Here is a 7,589-nt window from a genome sequence, read left to right on the forward strand (position 1 = left end):
AACTATAGTGTGTCGGTGTAACGGGTGTAAAACATGGGTAAACAAGCACTCAAGAAAAGAGAACATTCGTCCTCAAAAACTGCATGCTACAGTGTTTAGAATTAAACCCTTTATAGTGGAATCCGTGTATTAGTATTTTTATATGCAATGCCTACATAAATAAAATATATGACAAATTTGCCCTCTGGAGTACGACAAAAATGATATAATTGAACAAAATTGGTACCCCAATGGGGAAAACTTGGTACACGCAAGAAAGAATGACATCACGACACGATACATGCATTTATGACAACGAGCCCTTGTTCATGCAGTAAAGATAACGAGACATAATACAAGCGTAAGGGACTACGCGATCTGGTACACGTACTAGGTAGAACGATACATGCTTATACCGATTATTTACAATCATTTAAGACAACGAGCCATTATTTATAAACACCGTTGAGAAAACGAAACTTGGGATACACAATAAATACAATGAAACATGATACACACATCAAGGACAGCGACATCAGACTATGGACAACGACATATGGTTAAAGCACAAATAACAACTAGAAACAGGTTGTTCGCATGATACATGATAGCATGTGAGCCTCAATGTAAAACAACAATTCTTACGAAAAAGGAGCTAATGATCGGAATAAAATAATACAGATATGTATCAATTATGATATATTATTATATATGTGTATTCTATGCCGGAATCAGTGTATTTTATGTTATATCATGTATAAAAAAAACTTTTTTTATCAATAGCATTTTACTTATTTAAAGGATACACGTTCTCCAAAACAAAGCATTTTGAAGGGCAAAAACAATATAGTTGCCACTAGAAAGAGAAGAGGGTTTATCCATACATTTGCATGTTGCTTATGTCCAGAAAACATTTACTTTCGGAGTACCATACTAATGCATAAGAAAAAATGTTGCATAAAGTATGATAAATTTGACATTGAACGGTATTTAAAATAAGTCGCTCTTATTTCATTTACGAAGTAACAATATGGTTGAATGAGGAAAGAAAATATCTACGCTCTTTATCAAAGTAAACTATATAGTGCGTCATACGAACGTGATACGCCAATGAATATTATATTTTTTTGTGAATAATTGATTTTAAGTTGAAGGCCACTGAAATATTCTGGATCCTGTTTTCATTGCCCGAATATACATTCATACAAACTTTTATAAATGACATACATATGTATATCATGCAATACAAAGCGGCCAAACCATATCAATGTGAACAAGTTTATATTGATTATAAAAACAACTATTTGATAACCATCTTAAATAGTATTAGCCTGTCACAACCATATCATTCGGAAGTTTAAACCAACACGCATTCCCGATTCAAGTGTATAACACATTTATGATCATTAAACGATGAAGTACACTGGTTAGGTATTTAACAGAAATGTAATACCCTGTATAAAAAGTGTTTCCATGTGTGATATTAAAATGCATGTTTTTTGTTAACAAATTATATTCATGTTGTTATGCATGGAACAAGTTTCCCTGTATGCATTATGTCTGTTTACCTGACATCAGATATTGTAAACATGTTCCAGTTGCCCTATTAGTTCCATTCAGTAAGTAATTCGATATGCGTACAATCTGTTGAAAACTACATTCATTGCTCTATCTTGAAATTCAATTACGTGTAGGAATGTAATGGGGTTTACCCTCAATAATATTCATACCCATATATATCCCAGGTTTATGTTCATCAGATTTACTGCATCTTTAGGGCGTTATATTATAAATCAATGCCTGAATACCATATCTTAGATGTAAGGAGATTATTGTGTCTGTACCTGTTTGGCATGTAATGAGCTCTTTATCAAAATACATGGTAGAGCCTGTTTCTTTCTAGCCTTATATCGAATACGTATTTGTATACGCGCATCATTTTACAGTCACTGTCAAATATATAAATAATGTTATTACGCTTTGTGCTGCATCAAAAGCATGTTCCTTCTTATAAGTACATTGTTCAAGAGTTAAAATGATCAAAACAGACGATAAAAGGTATATTTCATGATTGGTATAGCCACGAGTGAACTATTTACTTTTGGTCTTCAAGAGGTGAACTATATTGCAATGTTAAACTTGAACCAACATCTTTTCTTTTTACTTCATGCCTTAAAACGATATGAAGTGACTGACATATGTTTATTGTAGTTTGTAGAAAAGCGCGCCGAATTGTATGCGAACGTAACTTCGTTTCGGAAATGACGTCATTAAAAATGTGTTCCAACCCCGTGCGAGCTGACGTTTGATTAAAAATCAATTTTTTTTATATCACTGATATATCCATATAAACTACCGGAAAGCATATAAAAAACCTTTTATTGTTATGAATGTAGAATTTGTAATTGCTTGTATATTTTTGAATTGGTTTGATTATTTGCAGAGCAGTTAGTATTTTAGTAGTTGTCCTTTCGTTGATTGTATTTGCATTAAATGCTATCGAATTATGTTTAATTAGCATGAAAGATCCTTGAGTTACCTTAAGTAGTATTGCTTTGTATATCTGTTACACGTTGCATTTTGCATTCGTATTAATTGTTTTACAGGTCTAGCGACCTAACTTGTATAAACCTACGGATAAAAGCAAATCAGACACACAACAGGAGATACACAACCACATAAGATAAACAACACAGATAACGTCACCATCAAATATTGTTGCAGAAAATCGAGTGGTGAAGCGGCGTACACTTTGGATATATTAAGCTTTCGTGCAAGTTAATTTTTACATCGTTGATGTTTGAACATGTTTGCTGTTCAGTATGATCCTCTATCGGAGGCGTAGCTAGAAGTTGACGTTAGTGGGGGAGTAACTTAGGGGCACAAACTCGCACATTTGCCCCTCAATCAGATCCGAAACTAAAAAAGTGAGCCGGGTGATTTGGGGATACTCTCCAGCATTATTAATCAATTTCTAGTCCGAATGATGCCTTTTAGCGTATTTTTATTACCTTTTTTTTCTACAATATTGACATAAAAAGTAATCTTTGACGATTTAAGAGGGAGGGGGCGCCGGGTGCATCTTCTCCAGGATACGCTAGTGCTTTATTGAATAGGGCTAAATGACATGTAATGACCGATTATTAATAAACCGTTGGTATATGTATTACAATAGTTCACACTAGTATATAATTTGCAAAACATGAATTGCTGATAAAACAGGTTTTCTTGCAACTTACAGTTCATTTATGTTTTTAAATGCAGTAAATTAAATCACAATAAAATCAAATAAGGACAGTATAACAATACTTTAATGATACAAAGCGTTTTACCCCCCAAAAAATTGTGCAACATATCGTAAGAATTGATATTGAGAAGATGCGTTAAATTATCATATTTTATTGAAAAATAAATCGAATTTACATTTTAAATGCTGGACAAAACACAGGTCCAGTGTTTGGCAGTTAGTTTACCTAAAACAATATCTGTTTTTAAATAAATATCATTCTGTCAAAGTCCCATTAACTACAAATTGGCCATGGCTTTTTGTATACCTGAAACGGGTAGATTACTCATATATGGACAAGGAAGTAAATTTAAGTTTTATTCTGCTTTGTGTACAGACGACTCTCTACGTATAAAGGGGTCAGCTCAAGGGTTACTATATAATTTTAGAAGACCGTTTATATATGCAATCCTTTTTTTGAGAAAATACACATACATGAAAAGCATTACTATAGATGTGGTGAGACTTTAACAGTTTCAAACATATACCTATATGTCGGCGTGTTTAAATATGGTTCCGTGAAAAAGAATGTTTTGAGATAGTCCATTTTGTCAATCTAAAGACTAACACTTTAAAATCGCTACACAAGTTCATTTAAGGTCCATCTTGTCAATCTAAAGACTAACACTTTAAAATCGCTACACAAGTTCATTTAAGGTCCATCTTGTCAATCTAAAGACTAACACTTTAAAATCGATACACAAGTTCATTTAAGCTGTATATTTTAAGCTCAAACGAGAGAATAGCAATACTTCCACCCATGCGTATTTACGCCGGGGTCAACTCTTGGTTACGGTTTCGCATGCAATTATATCAGTCAATTTCTCATTAAATACATCATGCATTATATAAGGGTTCTCAGCCATAAAGGGAATTAATCAAGTAAATTGACTTAATGTTAAATATCTGTTATTCGATTTAAAACTTCTGGTTAAGGCTTTGTATATCAGCACACATACGTCCATATCTCAGCAACTACTTGCTGTTTCGCAGTAAAATTTTATTCTATTTAATTTAACTATACCGCCATGTTATACCCTTTATGCACCAATCAATTGTTACCACCCCCCCCCCCCCCCCCCCTAGGTCCGGGGAATAGCGGGGACTTTGACTTTCGGTCCAGCCAACCCCGGGTAAAATCCCCGCCCTGCTGAAACGAACTGATGGTAAAATCTCGGTCAAATGCCCCCGCACCCCAGGGACCATAGGTAAGGAACTTTCCCCGCTATTTTTGGCGCAAAGACAAAACCACCGCATTCACCCGGTACTTCGGGGCCACCTGGAAGGTAAAAACACGGCCCATTTCCCCGGCTATCCCCGGTTTACCCCCGGACCTGGGGGGCGTGGTTACAATTGACTGGTGCATTAATGCTATTGAGTATTTGTATTTAAAAAAGAACTATAGGCAAGATTGATATTTTTATTCAAATACGTTGTTTACATATATTTTCTATTGTTTTAATCACAACACGTCAACAAAACGTTCTTATAATTTTGAACTAATACAAGTAACTGAAACTTGTATCATGAAATATATCGGCTTATTAAATGATCCCAGTGGTTCTAAAGCATCCTTTTACTTGGATGTTAAATGATGTTAATAATATATTGAATGTTAAGGGAACTCTCGCAAAAAAGACCGAAAGTGCAATATATGCTCAACCCGGTTAAACGGTTACAATAAAATCTTAAATCAGGTATTTGATATGTCAATATTGAATTAGCACTAAATATTTTAAACCGCATACATTTCCAGGTAGACACTATTTAAACGAAAATGATAAACAAGGGGTTAACTTAATCGTGTGAATGCGAACAAAACGTTTATCTTTGTCAAATAAAATCATTATGATTGTCGTATGAGTTATTACAAAATTATTTAACACAATGCACCAGATCAATTTATCTGAAGTCAATGAATAAGAAAGATGATATCTTCTATTTCATTATGGTCCCCTGCTACTTATTGTCTTCCCGATCTTTGTTTGATAATGCACCCATATCCAGCTCGATTGTTGAACGGGACAAAACTCTAACTACATCGATCAGAAAACGATGTTTGTATTTATGTCCCGTACTTGAGAGCATGTCCATGCTTCCTGAAGTTACCATTTCCAGATGTCCGTCCGTCCACTTATGATTCCTCTTGATACTACTCAAAGCATTTTGAAATATTTTGGTGACACGTAGAGTGCAAGTTTCGGCCCATTTACTTTAAGGTTACATCCAAATTTCATTACGCATTTTGACTGCGAAACAGACCTCAAAATAATTTGTTACAAATTTACGGCGGCCATGTATATTTATATTATACTATCATATTTTGCTTTTGTATGTGTTTGTGTTTTGTAGCTCTTCTTATAATGATGTTATTACAAAACAAGATCTACATTTCTTCTCCTCCTCTTCAGTTATAAACAATATGTTCGCATCAAACCTACTTATAATATATTGCCACAAAACAAAGCAAAAATTCGAACATGCGTAGTCGGTTGACATTTTCGAAGCATTCTAACAGGGCTATTATACGCATACAGATATCGTCTTTACCTCTAGTCCATCTTATTTTGTATAGGTTCACTTATTTAGTTCTTCCTTTCCGGTTTATAATCACTGCACGGAAGTACGTGGCCATTATACGGGGTCGAGAGGACATTATTTCGAACAGAGCGAACATAATACCACACCAAGCGTGCATTATACCACACCGAACGGGCATAACACCCCAACAACAGGCATAATACATCACCGAGCGGGCATTATACCTCACCGAACGGGCATAATATCTTATCGAGCAGGCATTATACCACACTGAGCGGGCATTATACCTTCGCGAGCAGGGGATGTTCCGAATCGAGTGTGCAAAGTACGAACCAAAGCATTGGGAAGTATAATTAACTAAACTATGTTGAGGTTTATTCATATATTTGATTGTTTCTCTACGTGTTTCAAGCAAAGCACGGTTATAAGTCAACATCTTGCCGAATGTGCCGAGCGGACATTGAGCCTGACAGAGTGGGAATTTTATGGGACTAAGCGGGCATGATATGAGGCTAAGCGGGCATGATACAGGACCGAGCGGGCATGGTGTGGGAACCAACGGGCATGATATTTGACAATGCGGGAATTGTATTGGACCGAACGGGCATTATATGGGACCTTATGGGCATGATATTAGGCATGTCATATTGGGCATTATAAGGGCACGGTCGGCCATTATATAGGAACGAGCGGGCATTATTATTGACCTAGCGGCCATTATATGGGACCAGCAGTCTTGGACAGTTTTAAAACATGCCCAACGAATCGTTTGCAACGCGTTTCCCCGTCCTGCATTACAATTTAGTCAAAGACAATATGAAACAACGTCCACAGACCACGGTGCAGCAAACGCCCCAGATTCTTCCGTGCAGTTTGGAATTCCCCGACAGTATTACACATCGCCAACCAACCGATTGGCAACACCTTTTCTAGAGTCTGCCGTGCGGCTTAGACAGTTAAAGAAATATTAAACAGTGCCCACCGACCCCCGCACGTGCATCGCTTTTCCCAGATCATTCCGTGCAGTATTAAATCACGCCAATCAACCAATGAACAACACACGTTCGAGGTCCTACTGCGCGGTTAAGTCACTCAACGACATAATTAAAGCATGACCAATGACTACTATACTGGTACTACTCGTGTCTTTTCAATTTCATTAACAACGACCGAACATATTTGTCACAATTAGATTTTAGTTTTAAATTTGTTTATTTCAAATTTGTTGGGACGACCAAACATGTAGTTTAAACTTTAAAACGATTGTGAAACAAGTAATTGCAACTCATATTAATCACTCTCGTTGGCACGATGTTGCGCGAGAGTGCGGTCTTATGCTATGGGGGAAAACGGTGAACACGGAGAAAACCCACTTGTCTAGTAAGTTGACCACAAACCAAACTATATGTGCGAAAGACTTACATTTTGTGAATTCATAGTTTTGATATTCAATTATTTAGATTATTTTAGGATGACATTTTATAATTTTATATTTGATTTTCTATAGATCTTTTTTCGTTGTTACTTTGTTAAAATAACTCCAAAAGCAAAAGTGTAACAATTTCTAAAACTTTAGCTTTGATTTTGTTGTATTATCATATTTTTTTCTGGAAATAAATCTGTAAGATGTATTGGATATAAATAGTAATCATGTAATGTTTGATATGTCATTTGGATTAAATTTGACGGATATTTAAAAATACTAGCTGAAGATGTTTTGTGAGCTTTTTTTGGCATTATTCTTTGGGGTTTTATATTCATATATTATTAATTTAAGAATAAT

This window comes from Mya arenaria, chromosome 1 (genome assembly GCF_026914265.1).
Source record: "Mya arenaria isolate MELC-2E11 chromosome 1, ASM2691426v1".
Classification (NCBI taxonomy): domain Eukaryota; kingdom Metazoa; phylum Mollusca; class Bivalvia; order Myida; family Myidae; genus Mya; species Mya arenaria.